The 20,213-nt window shown below is 36.9% G+C and overlaps 1 protein-coding gene across 2 annotated transcripts in view; it reads right to left on the bottom strand.

Moving 5' to 3' along the window:
- Window positions 1–20,213, bottom strand: part of Adk (adenosine kinase) — a 563,958-nt gene that overhangs the window by 289,064 nt on the left and 254,681 nt on the right. The gene's annotated exons all lie outside the window — the stretch shown is intronic.

Genomic DNA, 20,213 nt, shown 5'->3' with positions numbered 1-20,213 from the left:
TTTATTTTGTGTGTGGCCAGCTCAGCCCACCAGGGGGCGAGGCTGGCTGGCATGTGGTGCTGGGGGATTTAACCGCGGTCCCTGTGCTTTGTTTAGCTTAGCTTGTTCTAAGTAGATGGCTCTTAGACCACTGAGCCATCTCACCAGCCCCCATATATTTTTAAAAGAGTAAAGAAATAAAAGTTATTTGAAATTTTTCAATGAATTTTGCTTATTGTTGGTATAAAGTCACATAATCTTACCATTAAGTCTGATTCCTCACTTTAATACGTTTTTATAAAAAAATTTTTGGTTGATTTAAAAAAAGCAAGGTTATATTTACAATCATGTTTCAGAAATAGGGTTCAAAGCTCAGAAAACAACAGCCACAATACCAATCTTATGGATCTACCTGGAAAATGTTAGTGTACCCTCACAGGTAAAATATCTTAAAATATTATAACTTTTCAATTTATGTTTTAAAATTATTATTATTGCTGTTGTTGTATTTAGTACAGGGTCTACAGGGTCTCACTACATAGATCTGACTTGTAGTGATTCTGTGTTCAGCCTCCCAAGTGCTGGGATTACAGGTGCATACCACCACGCCCAGTCTCAATCGCTGTCTCAGCGCACTCTGGGGGTGGGGCCAGCAGGGCACACCTGGGATCAAACCCCAGCCAGTGCACTCTGCCTAACCGGGTGCTTTAGTCTGCTGAGCTATCTGGCCAGCCTTATAACTTCTGAATTTAGAAGGCACCTGATTGTGAAAAATTACTTTTTCTTTTTTCTATTTAAGAGAAGGGTGTTCAGGGTCTCACTACTAGATCGGACTCCTATTTATAGCCTCCCAAGAGCTGGGATTACAGACATGTGCCACCACGCCCAGTCTCAAAAATTACTTTTGAGTGATAAACAGTGGAACAAGTAATTGTTGCTTTTGAATGTATATTACTCAGAGATTTTAAAAATTTGGTGAGGCTTCTATCATGTCCCTTAAATACAACAATAGAAGATACTCTTAAATTCTTTATGAATGAAAACTAAAATGCTCTGAAAGATAAATACACAAAGTGAGTAGTCAGGGTGCCTAAGCTGAACTGGAGCAGGAGGTTGGCAAGTACTAGATGTCTGGGGTGCAGGTGTCGGAGGTGAAGGCAGGCGAGCTACTGAGGAGCACATCTGAGGGATTCTCACAATTTAACGAAACACTTGTACCAGGAATCTGTACAGAGGATAACAGGATTACAATTTTGAAAAGCACCAATGTATCTTTCAGGACATCTTGAAATACCTAGGAGTTGCTAATATCCCTAACTGTATATCAGTATAAAATTAATTAAAATGATAATATAAATATGGTCTAGAAGTCTGGAACTTCAAATCAGCAAGGAGTAGAAGGAAAGTACATGATAGATTGATATACATCAATCTAGCAATCTGTATCGAAAGATCTCTTTATATAGATAAGAAATCCACATTGGCAATGTGTAACAGGACATATATTCTTATGAAAATATCTGCCTTCTTGGATAAACATTAAAAGAAATAGGCAGTTTTTAAGAATTATTTCATTTTACACACACCCCCACACACACACATGGGGGGAGAGAGAGAGACAGACTGACTGACTGACTGACTCCACAGCCTTTTCACTGAGCTACATCCTCAGCCTTTTAAATGTTTTGTACTTTGAGATGGGATCTCAGAAGTCATTAAGTTACCCAGTCTAGGCTTCAATTTGCGGTCTTGCTGCCTGTGCTACTGAGAGTGATGGAATTACAGGCATGTGCCATCATATCCAGACCAAATATTTTTTAATTACTCTATCACATTTCTGCCCAAATCAGAAGAAAATAAAGTGATATTTCAAAAAAGCCTGAGCTCTATATATGGTAGCATTATAAACAAAATAAATGAGAATAAAAACATAATACTTTTTTTTTTTAAAAAGTAATTAAGTGAACATGGAGGCACACCTCCATAATTCCAGAGCCTTGGAGGCTGAGGCAGGAGGACAGGAAGTTTGTGATCACCCTGGGCATCTTAAAATAAAAAGAGATGCGATATAGCTGAGTACTCCCTGCATCCAATCTCAAATATAACCAAACCAAGCAAAACTAAACCACCTACAGGGAAGAAATGGGCAAAAGCAAGAGATAAAGACAGACTTACGTCAGCAAAGACATATGTGACTGCTTGTCAAATTAGTAATAAATGCATAGTTTGTAGCCACAATACCTGGATATTACTGAAAGTATTCTGAGAGATGTGAATATAAGGATAAATCCAGATAGGATGGAGAAACAAGCCTAATGGTACACTATTTCATTTTGTGGGGACAAAATGTTCTAAAAATCGATTTTGATGATGGTTGCAGAATTTACTAATTATACTAAAATCCACTGAATTATAAATTTTAAATGGATGAACTTGGAGCAACCCACTTTCAGGACCCTCTGCCATCTCCCTCAGATAGAAGCTTTCTCTAATAATTTCTTCCTACTCTTAACCTCCATTGTACCTAGAATTCATTCCTCAAGTTTAGAGAACATGAACTTGGCAATTTGGACGTCTGACCAGCTGAGAGTTGCATTCCTCTACATCATTTGGAAGTCTTCCACCAAAATAGACAGAGGTAAGAGTTTTTTGTTTCATAGATTCCAGACTGACTTGCTTAGGTAGTAAAAATTCTTATGATGTTGTATGTCTATACAAATTACACACACACACACACACACACACACACACACACGAATGTATTTAGGACAAGGTCGGCAGAGTCTTACTACGTAGATAAGACTCTTAGTGATTCTCCTGTTTTCAGCCTTCCAAGCACTAGGATTACAGGTGCATGTCACCACACCCAGTCTCAACTGCCATCTCAGTGCGCCCCAGGGACAAAGCCAGCACAGCACATCAGGGATGGAACCAGGTGGCTGCGCTCTGCATAAGAGGTTCTACCAATTGTTTATAATTAATTGGTCATGCTCTTTCTTATATAATTTTATTAAAATGATAAATTTAAGTTGAAAACATGGGAAGGTTATAGGTTATAATGGTTCTTTAATGGGACAATTGATTCTGGTTTTGTATACACTGCATTTGACTCAGTTGCTCAACTCACTAGTGTTGCTTGTTTTACCTTTTGACTGCTGTGATTTATTATCTTAGTAGCACTACAGAAACAATATTACAGCATCCTCTAATGAGCTTTGATATAAAATGCTATAAAATGGGTCTTTTGTTAATAAAGTCTAGCTCACACTTAGAAAAATATACATGCCTCTATAAGGCCAATAGAAAACATGGGTTCCTTCCACCAATTAAAGGATACTAGATTGGTGGCCTTTCTTAAGAGTTAGGGGACAGGCTTTACTGAGACAGACTGGCGCTGATCCTCCTGTACATCCTAGAGGAAATTTCAAGCCTGTTCTGCCTCAGCTGCTTTTCTGTTCTGATCTTCCACTGGTGAGAAGGCAATCTTAGCTCTTGAGATTCCCTATTCTCCCCTTTCCAGGCAGAGAACAATGAACCAGGGGCAAACTGTCTCTATAATTCACAGTGAAAATAGAAGAGACTTTGTTTTCTAATCCTTACTTCTAATACTTTCTTGTCACGTTGCAATTTCCTTTTTTGGAGGCATGTAAGATTAAAGAGAACTCTAAACTGTTCCAGCCTTTTCCTTCTATCCAACAACTAAATGAAGCCCTTAAAAAATGAGTGTTTGCTACTGCCAAAGACAGAGGAGTCACTTAGATAAGGGACACATAGTCCATCTCTGGGTCAGATGAGACACTGGAATTTTGCCTGTCCAGGATAACACACATAAAAGCCATGTCCTGGTTTAGTGTTCTAGACAGTTCTCCCTTAGGAGGATTCCTGAGACACAGTGGAAAGAAGTGATTCTGGGTGAAACCAGAAGGAGCTAATGCCAAATCAACCACATTTATGGGACAAAAACATACTTGGCCTAAGGGAGGCTCTCCAACTTTTCCTCTTCCCCTTCTAGGTCCAGCAATTGTTTATGTGCATAGGAAAACATACTTTGAAAATAAGATGTCTACAGTAGACAGCCAAAGGAACAACCAGTTCCCACTGGAGTCTAAGTAGTCCCCACCCAAAACCTGCACTGTCCTAACAACCACACAAGAGATTGGAATATTTTCAAGTGCGTATTCTTGAAGGCCTAAGATGGACAAAGACCAACACTTCTCATTATTTTAAATTGTCAGCAAGATATCATGAGAAAGAGGATCATTCTCATGCTTTCTTAGATGGTTTACAAGAGGTACTGATAAAGTATATGTCCATAACTCCTGATTCAATAGGTCAAATTATACTTAAAGACACATTTATTACACAGTTATCCCCAGATATTAAACAAAATTTACAAAAGATAGCTTTTGCTTTAGATAGCTCACTTGATACTTTTGTAAAAACTGCCTCCTTAGTATTCTATAATTGAGACAGGGAAGAAGCCAAGGAGAGAAAACAAAAAGAAGAAAAAGTGACTTTTGTTGTAGCTTTTAAAAAAAATTTTGTATGTATATTCCTAAATCTAATTTTCAGGGATCCAAGGAATGATCAATGACTATTAACCTCACTTGCTACTGCTGCCAAAAGCCAGGCCACCTTGAGACAGCTTGCCTTAAGAATCCCTGCCACGCTGTTCCCTGACTGGACAGGGAGTCACTGAAAGGGAGACTACTCTGAGGCTGAGGTGGAGGCCCCAGAAATCACATACAGCTTTCTTGCTGGTTTAGCAAGACTGAAGAGCCCCAGCCACTTAACCCTCTCCCTCTGGCCAGACTGTCTCCTCTACCTGTCATCACCATGGAGGAGGCCTGAGTAATCACAAATATAGAGGAAAGAATACCAGCCTATTGCTGGACATTTGCGCAGATCTCTGTGTACTTCTCTTCAACCATGGCCTTCCTTCCAGCCCTCATATCACAATAAAAAGGAGTCACCAGATAAAAGATAACCCACTTAAGCTATAATTGGAATGAATTTCTCTTCACCCACACCTTTTAGTTATGCCTAAAAGCCCAGCTCCCATCCTGGGGAGAGATATTTTATCCCATTAAATACTATAATATATATACTCCAGTTGCTAACTAGTCAAAATGATGTTGGACTGATTTTAAAAATACAATGTACATTGTTGACTATATACAATAAATTCAGAGTTTTTCCTTGATTAAAAACAATGTGTTGTTATTTAATTCTCATAAGTCATCAACATTTTGGAGATAATTATAGCTTAAAGCTGGAAGGATTTAAAATAAGATATTAATACTCCATCAGTAGAAGGATCTAAGTACCAGTAAGTTACAACTGATACTCCAGTCCCTTAAGAACAGTTTCTAGAGTTCCTGAGAGCTTTATTTCATTCACATGCTAAAGGATAAAGGAGGACAATACTTGTTCTGGGTAGACACCTTCACAAAGTGAGTTGAAGCGTTTCCTTGTAGGACAGAAAAGGAACAAGAGGTTGTAAAAGTTTTAGTCTTAGAAATCATCCCCAGGTTTGGAGTTTCTAAGAGCCTGAGTGATACTGGGCCTCCTTTAAAGCAACAGTTACTCAGGGTGTCTCTTAGGTACTGGACATCCTCTATCACCTCTGTTGTGCATGGAGGCTTTGTACAGTCATTAGGAAAGGTAGAAACAAAATGAATGAGACCCTGAAGGGACACCCTTGTAAAATGGCTTAGGAGACCCACCTATAGAGTTCTATCTTTGGCTCTCATCAAAATAAAAAACACACTTCAAATTCTAGGCCTCAGTCCATTTGAAATGCTTTACAGATACAATTTTTTCATTAATGATTTCTCTTCTATAGAGAGGTAGATGCCATACTGAAGGATGTAAAGTCACTGGCCAAACTCCAACACACTCTTCCACAGCTAAGAGAAGCTCAGCACAAAGAAAAGAAAAATCTTATATTTCACCCCAAAGATTAAATACTGGTAAAGTCCCTTTCCTCATTAACTCTTAGGAACTACTTGGGAAGGACCATGCACCATGGTCCTGTTAACTCTGTTAGCTGTCAAGGTAGCAGCCTAGACTCTTCATACACCACACCTGACTCAAGCCCTGGGAACCACAGACTGTTGCAAATTGTGAGCCACCATCATGAGAACACTCTGTAGAAGACTTAAGATTCTTATTCAAGAAAGTTTTCAGATAAATAATCTAAGATGTTACTCTTATCCTTTTACTGATTACTTTACCACTTAAGGGAGATTGCAAGGCCTTTTTAAGGTGGGTACAAGAATATGCAGAGTCTATACAGCACACATCTTGCTGGCTATGTGGTCTGCTCCCTGTGTCCAATACATCTGGACTTCCTTGAAGGGTATCCTCACTACAAGGAGATAACTGGAATAAACTATAAGACTATGTTAATGAGTTATAAGAGTTCAAGGGTTCATAGTTTAGCTCACCATTACAAAGTAGCTGAGTGGTTTTGTATAAACTACACTCTCAGTGATCTGGCCATAAGAGATTTTTTTTTTTTTTTTGTGGTACCAGGGATTGAACTCAGGACCCCGCGCTTGCCAGGCAAGTGCTTATTCTACTGAGCTATCTCCCTGGCCCTCATAATAGAATTTTTGCTAATAATGCCACTGAAGCCTCTTTAAAGGCTCTCACAGGACTCTTATTAAGTAAAAGCTAGGGTTCAATTATGAGGGCCAACAATCATACATAACAAGATTGTTATTTTCACATACGGGATGATTACCTGTGGTTAACCCCCACTATACGACATCTTCATAGACAGGCTCCCTAATGTTGGGAACAGAAAAATCACTCCTGTTTTCACTGGGCTGACTCTACTAAATACTTGGGATAGACACCCCTGAACAATGTATACATACAATAATTTTATAGACTCAAGATTGGTTTGCAATAAACTGGTCTAACCAACATGGAATTAAATGGGAAGCCCCCAAAGGCTCTCATTGGTGCTATGGAACCAACTTGTGACTCTGACTACCCCTGATAGGAAGATGCACAATGGGATTTGCATGGTTACAAGGCAGAAATGTTAAAAATATTGACAAACCTGCAAACTTACCCCGCCTATGGCATCAATGGCCTGGAAGTGTATTTCACTGGTATGACCATCTGGCCCCTATCTTAATTCCTTCCTTAGGGTTAGCGGATACCATGTAATAAATACATGGAGGCCTTAGCTAACCATACTCAGCAGCTCTTAAATGACACTGTGGCTGGTCTCTTTCTTATGAAGAAGTAAAATTAATGAGGTAAGACGTCCTCCAAAATTGGATGGCATTGGACATTCTAACAGTAGCACAAGGGGTACTTGTGTAATTATAAAAGCTGAATGTTCTGTGTACATTCCTGATCCTTCTGCTAACTTCTCAGTAACTGTTCAAGATATTAGATGACAGGTTAGTGACATGTCAGATTCTAAAACTGTCTAGGCCTTCTTATCCTCTTCATGTAAAGCTATTACTGGAAGAAAACTTTGTTGATAAATATTCATAATTACCCTGTTGCTTTTATTATTTGGCCCATGTATATAATTGTTTCTGTGGCCTTCTACCAAAGACAAGAACACCTGGCGCCTTTAGATAGACCCTCTGTGGAGTATTTCTTTTTTTTTAAATTTTATTTATTTATGTATGTGTGTGTGTCCAGCTCAGCCCACCAGGGGGCGGGGCTGGCTGGCATGTGGTGCTGGGGAATTGAACTGCGGTCCCTGTGCTTTGCTAAGCTTGTTCCTAGTAGGTGCTTTAGACCACTGAGCCATCTCACCAGCCCCTCTGTGAAGTATTTCTGACTGCTGATCACAACTAAGACCCTGTTCAGCTGGAAGTAGCCAGATCAGTCTTCGACTTTTGCCCCCCATAGCAGTTAGGGGTACTTCTTCAGAGGGAAATATTATGGATAGCTAAGTTAGGTAGAAATATAGGCAGTCAGACAGGGATGGGCCCTTGAGAGGTCAATGCTGAAGACAACTGTGGCATTAAGTGCACTCACTGGAAGCCTGGCTTCAACAAAAAAGAACTACTCACCCACCTAGTTCCCCTAGGGATGAATGGCACTCACTGGTGCTCTAAGCAGGCAGCAATCACCTTCGGGTGGAGGATCAAGCCTCCATTCCTTAAAGGAAAGTCCTTGTCTGCCCATGTGCGCTTGTGATGCCTTGTTTCCCGATTTGACCCCCATTTAATCAATATTACCCTAGCAATTATATTTGCTGTATAATTATTAGTTAAACATAGTTTTGTCTCTCCTCACACCCATCCTATGGTATCCTACTAGGTCAATATTACCAGAGTGACTATATTTGTAATCTTATTGGTTGATTACAGTTCTATCCACCTTAAGCCCGCCTCAGCTCTTGGCTTTGTTCAATAAAACAGCCTTGAGAAGCAGGGTTGGCAGGCAACCCCCTTTCTGGACCCTCTTCAGTCTCTCTCAGACAGATGCTTTTTTTCCTCTCAAATTCTTCAAAAGGATGAACTCATGGTATGCAGACACCTCAATAAAGCTGTTAAAAATACGAAATTCAACTTTATCAGGAAGGACAGGCAAAATATGAGTCAAATCACATTAAGCTATAAAGATTTTATTATGGTCAGTAGAACGCTGTAATAGAGATACTCTTCTGCGGATACTTTGTGTATTCTCAATTTCAAAGATAACACAACTCAGCGTACAAAAAAATGTACTCTGCCATTTTAATGTTTCCCCTCTCTTAATCATATTTATGAAAGAGATTTAGGGAACAGTTCATTTTCTGCAGCAGTGGCTGATTGTTCTGAAATATATAAACAGAAGTAGAAATATTTCAATAGGTAATTTATTAATTCATTTGGGACTCTGTATAAGGACTTTAAAATTTAACCAATCTCAAATAAAATACCAAGAAAGAGTCTATTATAATGCCTCAGGACATAGCACAAAACTTTCTATTTTATGTTTAGGCTCTATGGTTACGTTTCTGCTTAATATTTTATGAGTCCTCTACCCCCCAGAAATATTTTTTAAAAGTACAGGAATCTGGGGCTGGAGCGATAGCTCAGAGACATAAGCACCTACCTGGCAGGCATGTGGAACCAAGTTCGATTCCTGGCCCCACATGCTGTGCGGACTTGGCCCTGGATGTCTGGGTAGCCATCTTGGCCCTGGATGCGGGCCCAGAATCAGACATGGTGGTGCATGCCTGTAATCCCAGCACTTGGGAGGTTGAGCTAGGTAGATCTCTGTAAGTTCAAGACCAGCCTGGCAGGTACAAAAATGAGCACAAGGCCAGCCCAAACTGCACAGTGAGACCCTATCTCAAAACAAAACAAAACAAATTTGTTCAATTTGATTTTTTTTGTGTGTGTGATAATGGGAATCAAACATGGGACCTTGTGCTTGCTAGGTAGGTATTTATGCTGCTGAGCTATCTTCCCAGCCCTCAATTTGAAAAAAATCTTTATAAAAAAATTACAAAGTATGGCCTAGGGTTGTAGTTTAGTGACAAATAGAACACTTGCCTAATATGTGTGAGGCCCTGGTTTAATCTCTGGCATTAAAAAAAAATCATGAAATATTATTTTTAAAAAAGAGATGCTTTTAGAATTTAACCTGCTGAAAAAAATTTAGAAAAACTGGAAATAAATACAAATATAACTCTTAACCCTGACTTGTACAATAACATGTAGAATTTTGTCTAGCAAAAAATAAAAGACTTTTCCCAGGAAGAAGAACTGAACCAACAGTAAATCATTTACATAACTCACTGAACATTAGAAACATTTGGACGATGAAAAAAATTTTAAATTGAATTCTAATACGTGTGCTTAACAAGTGAAGCAATTAACAATCTTTCTCATATTCCACATACATGATGTTCATGTCAGAACACATAGTTTGGGGCTTTCCTGGAAGGGATGTTAGATCGGCACATAAAATTCTATATCCTGGGCATTATAAAGATTCACATGTACTAAGTGTCAGGAATTATACATCAACAAGAAAAGCTCCAGATGGAACAAACAACCCTACATATTTAATTTATTCTTTGAAATTTGAAGTGCAATACACTTTAAGATCACCCACAAGGGCATTTTCAAATAAAAGCTTAAGAAAACATAGTTAATCCCTAATGAAGTCAATGAAGCAGCCCAGAAAAGGATAGTTAAAAAACTGGAGCTAAAAATGCAAGAATAAAGCCATGTGGTGATCACTGATTTGGCCAATATAATCAGAGTTTCAATACATAAAAGCTCAAAATCTGCAACTGGAACAATGATAAAATAAGAGACCAGGCGTAGTTCAACCATCCCATTTTTTCAACTAGTAATCTCAAAAGAATATTATAAAGATTAATTACTAAATTCCAAAACATGCCTTGAACTCTATTTAAATGTTTTATAAAGCACTATGACTTATTATTTAATCAACTGTCATTCACAAAATAGCTTCAATTAAAAAAAGACCCATAGTTCATTTTGTCTGTTAAAGTGTATACATTAAAATAGCATATAGCTTTGAAAAGATATTACAAAGGTTTTTTTTTTTTTTTAAGTTCTAATAAGGCTCAAAGCAATGAATTTAACCATCTGTGAATTAGTAAAACTTATAAAGTTATATTTATCTTTCTTTTTTATAATTACTTCATTGTTTTTAGGTTACCATCATAGTACAAATCCATTCACTTTCACTAGAACCTTCCTTAAAATTTTTAATTATAGAAATACAGGACGGGGGCTTGCGGGTTAGCTCAGTTGTTTAAAGCACCTCTTTCGGCAAACTCAGGCCCAGGGGACCGCGGTTCGATCCTCAGCTCCACAAGCTGCACCAGCCCCAGCCTTAAGGCAGTCTGAGCCAGCCAAAAAACCAGACAGAAATACAGGACATATTCTAAATCTTGAGCTTTATCAAAGTGGTATTTTAAATTTTATTATCCTGCTTGAGATTGAACACATCTTTTAGTAAATATTGCCACAAGATAGCCACACAGCTAAGAACACAGCAATTATGTTTTATTATGTTTATTCTGATTTGTTGTTCAATACTGATGTTCTATATTGATTTCAAATATATGATTTCTTATAATTTATAACTCTATTTCATTTTGTGGACTTCTGTTACAGCTTCCAAATTACTAACAAAAACATTATGCTGTATTTGGTGATACAGCACTTGCTTAGCATGTGTTGGGTCCAGGGTTTAATCTCTAGCACTGCCAAAACAACAGGGGTGGGGTTGACTGTAATTGAGCCTGAGTCTAAATGTATGTTTTTCTACGAGAAGTTATTCTCATGGCATAGGGTTGAATTTTAGTAGAAAAACCTAACTAGACCCAGCAAAGTACAAGATATAAAACCTAAACATTTGTTAACAATTACTATTTGTCCCTTAAATACAAATACATGCTATTCCTTTTTAAGTATGAGTTTTCTTCCTTCACTCTACAGTTGTACCCTTCTCCAAACCACGTTTCCTCTACTGGCCTATAATCATACTCTCTTTAATCTACAGGCAAACATTAGTTACACTTGAAAATCCTACCCTCACAAAAACCATCTTTCCACAAATGGGAAAATTCAAGTCTGAAAATGGAGAAAAGTGGTCAAGACAGACTTACAAAATAAAGGTAGACAGGGGAATAAGATCTGTTCTGTGCCACAGGAACTGGATATCATTATAGAAAGAAGGAAATAGGCACAAATGACAAGGAAAACTTCAAACTGCAATCTCATGCTCTCACACAATTACTGACAACAATCAATTTATTATTTCACTTACAGTATAGTATTTAATTTTCAGTCACTGAAAATGGTACACATCTGGCTGAATTTGTATATGTAATATTATGGCACAAGGTACTGAATCTCTTGTTAAACTTGTATCTTAAATATCTTTTTAATGTCTACAGTTTAAAACTGTCCCTATAATAAGCCTAAACATATAAGTTTATTAGTTCTTTATAGTACATTTAAACTTGGAAACGTTTCCCCATAAAATGTTATTAGAAAGAATACATAGATTTTATCCAAAGTCCTATCATACTTATAGTGTAGTAAAAATGCTATGAAAAAAATCACATTAGTAATTGCACATAAATGAATAACTATCTTAGCTGAGAGCTTTCAGAATTAATTTTATTTTACTGTATATTTTTGGTTGAATTATTTTTTAGGGGAGGTTTATTTTTTGTTTTTGTTGCAGGGGACCAAACCCAGGGATTCCAGCTTGCTAGGCAAGTGTTCTACTGATGAGCCAAATCCCCAGCCCCCAGAATTATTTTTTTTTAAACATTTATTTATTTATTTAGAGTGTGTGTGTGTGTGTGTGTGTGGCCAGCTCAGCCCACCTGGGGGCGGGGCTGGCTGGCATGTGGTGCTGGGGGATTGAACCACAGTCCCTGTGCTTTGCTAAGCTTGTTCCAAGCAGGTGCTTTAGACCACTGAGCCATCTCACCAGCCCCCCCCCCCCGAATTAATTTTTAATGACAGTGTGGCAGCTAAAGAATTGTACAGACTCTAGAAAAATATTTTGAGGAGTATTAAACAGTGAATCAATCCCCTGGCAAGTAGAAAGCAATTTCTCACCATATTTTACGATTTCTATTTCCACTGAGATACTTCTGTAATGCATTAGTGATGGTTTTAGTAACAAAGAAAGGAGAAGTAAAATTTGTGGCAAGTAAAAAATTAAATATGTTAGGTGAAAACTAAATCTGCAGTTTAAAATGTATACTATGTTGTTGGAAAGGTCAGCATAGAAATGTATATAGGGATAAATCATAAATTATTAACTAGTTCAATTTTTTTTTTTTTAAACAGTACCGGGGATTGAACTCAGACTTACACTTGCCAGGTGGTCTCTTAAGCCACTGAGCTATATCACTGGACCAATAGGCTCAAATTCAAAGAAAAACCATTGGTTGGGGAATTTTGCAGGAAAAGTGAATCACCTGAAAAATATCAAAGCAACCCAGGAGTTTCCATTCCCAACCAATACAGAGGAACAGAAAATGGATTTATATGTACATCTTAAGTAACTATATCAAAGAAAAAAATCATAGGAAATGAGAATTATCACACACACACACACACACACACACACACATGAAAAAAAATGCATGTATAACCCAACATAAGATTGGTACTGTTTCATAGAAATCTGCAATGACCTTTAAATAAGGGTTCATCTAGTATATTTTTTATATAGTCCTGCATAACTATCATATTGAAAACTCTTTATTGTTCATCCAGGAGCATACTGTAACTTCTCTTGCCTTTTGAATTATGTTCTTTGCTAATTCCTATATGCCACTCCTGGAGGTATTAAAATAGTTCAAGTTTGTATAACTAGAAAATCTTACTTTTAGTTTTCAAAGGTATGTTTGCTAAGTATAAAATTCAAAGAGGACAGATCTTTTCTTTCAGCCCTTTAATTAGTCTAGTTTCTTACACACTTGGTCCTTTTTTTTTTCTTTCTAATGTGGAATAAGGTGCTACTTAATTTCGTTCTTCCATAGCTAATATTTTTTATGTATATGCTTTAATGATTTTTTTCTTTACGATAAGTTTTGGACAATTTAAAAAAAAAAAGAATACCGATTTGATTTGAAACTGTCTCAATGCTGTTTATCAATAAAATTTTGAAAAAAAAGAATAACTGATTAGAAGACAACATTATTTATTACAACAAATACTGTGAAATTCATGTAACTTCATTAAGTGAAGTTGTGTATCACTTGTAATTTTTTGTTTTAATTCTAATTTGTACTTTCTTTAAAAGATAAACAAATTTTCAGTCGTGAGAAAAAAAAAAGAATTATCAGATCCTGGACAATAATCAAAAAGGGAATAAAACAACGTAAGAGCTCCTATTACATGTGTCATACCTGATGAGACTTTCCAAGCTGCCATGCAGGAAAGGAGAACAGAAACAGAGGAGGCCAAGGTGGGGAGCATATGCAGGTGCAAAGTTCTGAGGGGTGCAGAGCTGTTTGGACAAGAAAGGTGCAAGGTGCAAGGTGAGGATGCCAGAGATCTCCAGGGATTTCCCTTGAAGTCGTCAGGACAACTGCATGAGGAAATAACTGGGGTGGGGAAACTTAACTAGTAGAGAAGGATCCTCAAACAACTGGTTTAAGTATACTCTGGAGGATGGGTGTGGTGACGCATGCCTGTGAGGCAGGAGGATCATTGTGAACTGGAGGCCAGCCTGGGCTTCAAAGTGAGCTCAAGGCCAGTCTGAATGGCCTAGTGAAACCCTGTTGCAGAAAGACCCCCACACCCCTCCAAAAAAAGTACATCTGTAAGTTAGAAATGGTAAAGTACCACATTAAGTATGTAAAGTAGAGACAAGGCAGGATTAAAAACATCTAAATCAAATTCCCAGAGATGATAATTATGTCATAAGGAGAGGACATAATAATAGATGAGATTAATCGAAAGTCAGACCCTGTAGAACAACCAGTTACTACTACATTTTATAACAATAGACATTATGAAAAGTGAAACAGAAATAAAATTAAGGGGCCGGGGAGATGGTTCAGTAGAATAAAAGCTTGCCTGGCAAGCACAAGGGCCTGAGTTCAATCCCCAGTTCCGCAAAAAAAAAAAAAAAAAGAAAGAAAGAAAGAAAGAGAAAATTAAAAGAACAGCAATGACCAATTGGTCAACTTAAAACGTCTTAGTATTAATTATAATCCCCAACAGTAGATTACAGAACAGATTACTGAATCTTAACAAACCACATCCACAAGAAACACAAAACCATACCAAAGTTTATCACAATAAAACTGCCTAAAGCCAGCCATTAAAGGAGAGGGGCTTGGTAAGAGGCACTGGTAAGGAAGATCAACGGTAAGAATTAATAGACTTTCCTTTAAAAACAAGAAAAAATAGAAGATAGTGGAAAAAACAAGCTAAATTTACCTTACCATCCCAAAACAACAAGAACAAATAGAAGCACAGTTTTAAAGATGCTCGATGTCAAGAATAAAACAAAACACTCATCTCTGCAAGAGAGACAGCCTCTCAGCAGAAGCCCCGTGGTGACAGCCGTTTACTGCCTCCACTTTCCAGGCCCTGGTGCAGGGAGAGGACTGCAGTGCAGTCCAGAGAGTCAGGGCTAGTAGGGCAGGTCTGACTTCACAGGCCAGAACACTGGAGAAGGGCAAGAAGAGGCATCTGGAATGACAGGGAGGGTCCTCTAGGATTCCACTAGTTCAGGAAAGAATCCAAAAGCTATGAAGATGGAAGGAAACAGTATCTGAGGCACTATTTGAGGTGTGATTAAAAAAAAAAAAAAAAGAATCTTTAAATTTTAAAAATTACTCTAGCAAAAGACACATTGCCATGAATCCCTCTCTCAGTGATCTCGCTATTTTCTGGAGCAGTTCTGGAAGTTCTATTTTGTTAATATCTTTAGCTGCATTGTCGTGGCAGTGGAAGAATATTTTTTACAATTCTGCATTTTCAAGGAGAATGGTCCTTTGCAAGGTTCACTGAATTCTGATCACACCTCATAAAGACACACACAAAAGAGGACTTCCAGAAGCGTCTCAGAAAGTGGCAAGAAGAACTGGGCAGTGTGTTTGAAGCAAAGCATAGTATCTTGGGGGGTTAATGGCAATGTGTATTTTCCTGCAATAAATTTTTTTAAATTTAAGTACGCATAGTTTTGGGTAATCCTTCATACATTTGTGGGTACTGCTTGATTTTGTTAACTAGAGAATAACAACTGTTTTATGAGGATTGCACAGAACATTTGGAAAGTACTGACTCAGTGCTAGGGAGAACTTAGCTATAAACAAAGGTTTCTTAATGGTGTTTCTTATTTATTTATTTATTTGTTGATATTTTTGAGGCAGGATCTTGCAATGTAGACTACCCTTGAACTCATGATGTAGCACAGGCTGGCCTTGAGAAACTCCTGGCAATCCTGGAATTTCAGCCATGAGTCACCACACCTGGTTTTATTCTTTTGTCCTACTAGTATTCTGAAACGGAAATATTTTGATATGAGAGCTGTCCGGTGCATCGTAAGACACTTAGCAACATCCTCTGTCTCTACCTTAGCAACAGTATACCAATCATTAAAAAAAGTCTTTGAATATTACCCAATATCTCTAAGGGGAAAAACTGCTGGTAGTTAAGAACCAATGCCATATAAACTAAGCACTTTTCTGTACCCACCTGACATATTTTAAGAGCAAGATTCAAAAGCACTATAACTGTTACACAAAACTGCCTCCCACAATAAACCTCAAGATGATTTATAGTAACAAAAAAAAATTCAGCACCCAGAAAGGTTAAAACAAAAATACAGCAGGCAGAGTTCAGAACAGTTCAGATATTAAAGAACAAAATATTAGTGAATTGAAGGCACAGAAAAATAAATGAAAAAAGATTTTGAAGGAAAAAAAAGACATCAGTGAAATAGGAGACAATTTCAAGTGGCTTAAAGGGGTCAGAAAACAAATTTTAGGGAATATGGCTGAAAACATTCCAAATATAATAACTATCAATTCATACCTCTAAAAAGTTAAATGAAATCCAAGCACCAAAAATGTGAAAACACTAACAAACATCACAATAAAATTGATCAATTCTCTAATACATAAGAGATTTAAAAAGCAGTAAGGGTTAGGGAGGTACAATATAAAAGGATAAAAAAAAAAGCTGAAATATTTCAAGGAACAATGCAAACAAGAAGGCACTGGGACATCTCCCTCCAACATCTTTCTTTCTTTTTCTTAGGTTAGTGTGTGTGAGAGAGTGTGTGTGTGTGTGTGTGTGTGTGTGTGTGTGTGTGCGTGCGTGCACGCGTGTGTACAGGGTCTCACTACACAGCCCAGACTCCTAGTGATCCTCCTGACTTCTGTCTCCCTAGTGCTGTGATTACAGGTGCGCGCCACCACGGCCGGACTCCATCGCCGGCTCAGCACGCCCCAGCCCCTGTGGCTTACCTAAGCAAGCACTTAGTCACAATGTCTTTCATGTAACAAGAGAAACAAACAAACAAACAAAAACCTATCAAATGTCTTTCATGTAACAAGAGAAACAAAGAAACAAAAACCTGTCAAGCAACTGCAGGAACATTTTTTTTGGGAAAACAAACTTTCAAAAATAAAGGTGGAATAAAGATGTTTTTAAATAGTAAAAAGCTGAAAGAATTTATCACAAACTGAGCCAAACACAACAATTGTTAAAAGTATGTCCTTCAGACTGAAGGAAGATGATACTTAAGAGAAACCTGATTCTAACAGAGAGCAATGAAGAGTAGAAGAAAGGTTAACTACATATGTTTTTTCTTGAAACTGAAATCGTTTTAAAAAATCTAAGTGTGCCAGGCCTGGTGGCCCATGCCTATAATCCCAGCACTTCAGAAGCTGAGAGAGGAAAAGCACAGCAAGTTCGAGGCCAGCCTGGGGTATACAGCGAGTTTGAGGCGAGTCTGAACTGCATCATGAGACCCTGTCTCAAAAAGCCTCCCCCCAAAAATGCTACAATTCAAACAAAAATAATGACAGCATGCTGTGGTGCTTATAAATAATGTATAAATAAAAATATCATACGTTATGTAAATTATTATGTATTAACAGAACTTGTTTTCCTAGTGTTATGGTGATGAGCATCTACACAGGGTCTTGCGCATCTTAGTTAACTTAAAAGTGCCCTACCACAGAGCTACAACCCCAGACCAAACAGAGCTAGTTTATAAAATAAAAAAAGAAAAAGAAAATGAAAATTAGTGAAGAACTAAAATTTAACAGTTATTCACAAACACTAGGAAGAGAGAAGTGGAAGAACACAATTGTAAAGTCGTTATTGTATATACGAAAGCACACAGCATTATTTAAAAACAGTGAGAGTGAAAGATGAACGGATGAACAGCACACCTGGTAATAATAGGACGGGGTGTTGAGGGGAAAACAGAAAAAAGGAGGATGAGGAACAGATAGCATTTCTATTTAAGAAAATAAATACCAAGACCTAGCCAAATATCCCAAACCTAGCCATATTGATAATCCTATTTAATGAGAATGATATAAGTATTCCCATTAAATAGTAGACACTGTCATGTTGGACATGAAAAGCAAAATCAAACTGTACACTGCCCATAAGAAATGCACTTTATGACCCTGCAAACCCGGCCCTAAGTACAGACAAAAAAGAAAGAAATGTACTTCATAAAAACATAGTTTAAAAGTGAAATTAAAGAAAAAGATATATCATGATATTAATACACAAAGGAAAACTGGGTTGATACTAATAATACCCATCACAGAAGATCTGAAGCTCCGAGCAAAGTATAGATTTACCTGACATTGTGAAAAAGTATTCCTTTTATGAAAGTGCTGATACAGAAATAAAGGAATAATAGATGCTATCACAGATATAAATCAAAACTTACTTTGCTATTTCTTTTGGCTTAATATGCCACATAAATCTAAAAACATTCTAATTTGTCTTATTAATTGACCAAAATTGAGCAAAACTGTACTTTTATGTAAATAAATACTACTACTACAAAAGTTCTGTTCACTTATATATATATATATAGTTATATATATAAATGCAGTACATAGTTGTTAAGTAACTCACCTGAACCAGGGATTGAACTCAGGCCCTATTCTACTGAGCTATCTCCCCGGCCCCTAATTGTTAAAACCATAAGTTGTCTGCAGGTTGTGTCTATTCTTCCAATAAAAATGTCATTCCCAGAGCTGGCTAGATGCATTACATTGCATAATCAGTAAAATTATGAGGTTTTGTGTAAGTTGGCTCATAAGTTACGACTCAACTCTGTATCTTGCAACTACTATACTTTTTCATCAAAATACACTGCTATTTTTTCAGTTAACTTAAATAACAAATATACATACACCATATCAAACTTTACATTGTGTACTTTCTTAAAATCACACTCTGAAACTTAAGCTGGTTTGAAATATTACATAAATTCCCCCTAAAGAACCATACTACAAAATACACTATAACTTGAAAGAAAAATTGGATCATGTTAAGAAATGACACAAAATGGAAATAATAAAGAGGGGAAAGGCTTCTACTTCTTGAAATGTTTTTCTCACATACTGGCAGAAGAGATAGTGTGACTTTCTATTTTGCAATCTTTTCAATGTAAGCATTTATCTGACAGTTATAAAGGGGTAGGATTTGCTATACAGGGGAATCAATAACAATACTGCACAGCCTACAGCAGCACATATAAACTCGCTACCGGAGACATTAATACTAGACTGAAAGAAATATTTTCAATAAACATGTTCCCATTGGATAATCAATTTTCTACATGTCATATCAGCTGTTACACATAGCTCAGGTAGCAGAATGGCAACAGCTGTTATACCAAAACCATATATTATACACATATAAGATGCTTTTAATTTTCAAAGGTATCCTACTTATTTGTGAGCACCACAATTAACTCATATTAAATAAAAACAAGGTAATCATGGGGTGATTAATTCAGCAGGAGTTTTAGTACAATTCCATTTTAGAAATGAATTCTTAATTATTTTGATGCCAGAAGACTTAATAATTCAAATTACATGCTACCCTTATTCCAGGATTTAAGAGATTTGTCATGATCAATGTTTTTGAAATATTAAATTAAAAGGTGTCATGGTAATTACTATGGAATAAATAGCAATTAAGATTTTTAGGCAAATGAGAACAAACTGTTTGCAGTGAATATTTATATTATTAATATTTTTCATACAATGCATGCATCATTCATCACAAGTTGCCTAAAACTGTACAATGCAAGCTTCTACAGTTACTTCAAAAGATCTCAGGAAGCTGATATAATTAAAACACAGATGCATGCTTATATCTTGTAATCTGAACAGCTATGTTGGGACAACAATATGCAGTATAACAACCATTACTGAATTCATATCATACTGTTTTTTGAAATTCTGTATCAGTTCTTATGTTTAAAAATTATTTTTACTGTCTTTAAAATCAGTCAATAAATCAAACAAACAAACAAAAATACAAAAACAATTCTGTGCTTGGTTGAGAAACATCAATGTATAATATATCCAAAAGGAGATAAAGGCAAATAATATAAATTATGTTACCCATCAATAAATATCATATTTCTGTTCTGTGTTTACAACAGGGCATTTGGTAGTATGCTTTGAGATGGGTAAGTAATTTGCAGGTTTAGTAAAAGACTATTAGATATAAACACGTAACAGCCCAAACTCCATT

This window comes from Octodon degus, unplaced genomic scaffold, assembly GCF_000260255.1.
Source record: "Octodon degus isolate 3935 unplaced genomic scaffold, OctDeg1.0 scaffold00005, whole genome shotgun sequence".
Classification (NCBI taxonomy): Eukaryota; Metazoa; Chordata; class Mammalia; order Rodentia; family Octodontidae; genus Octodon; species Octodon degus.
Note: the sequence above shows the minus strand (reverse complement) of the source record. Positions and strands in the feature narration are given on the sequence as shown.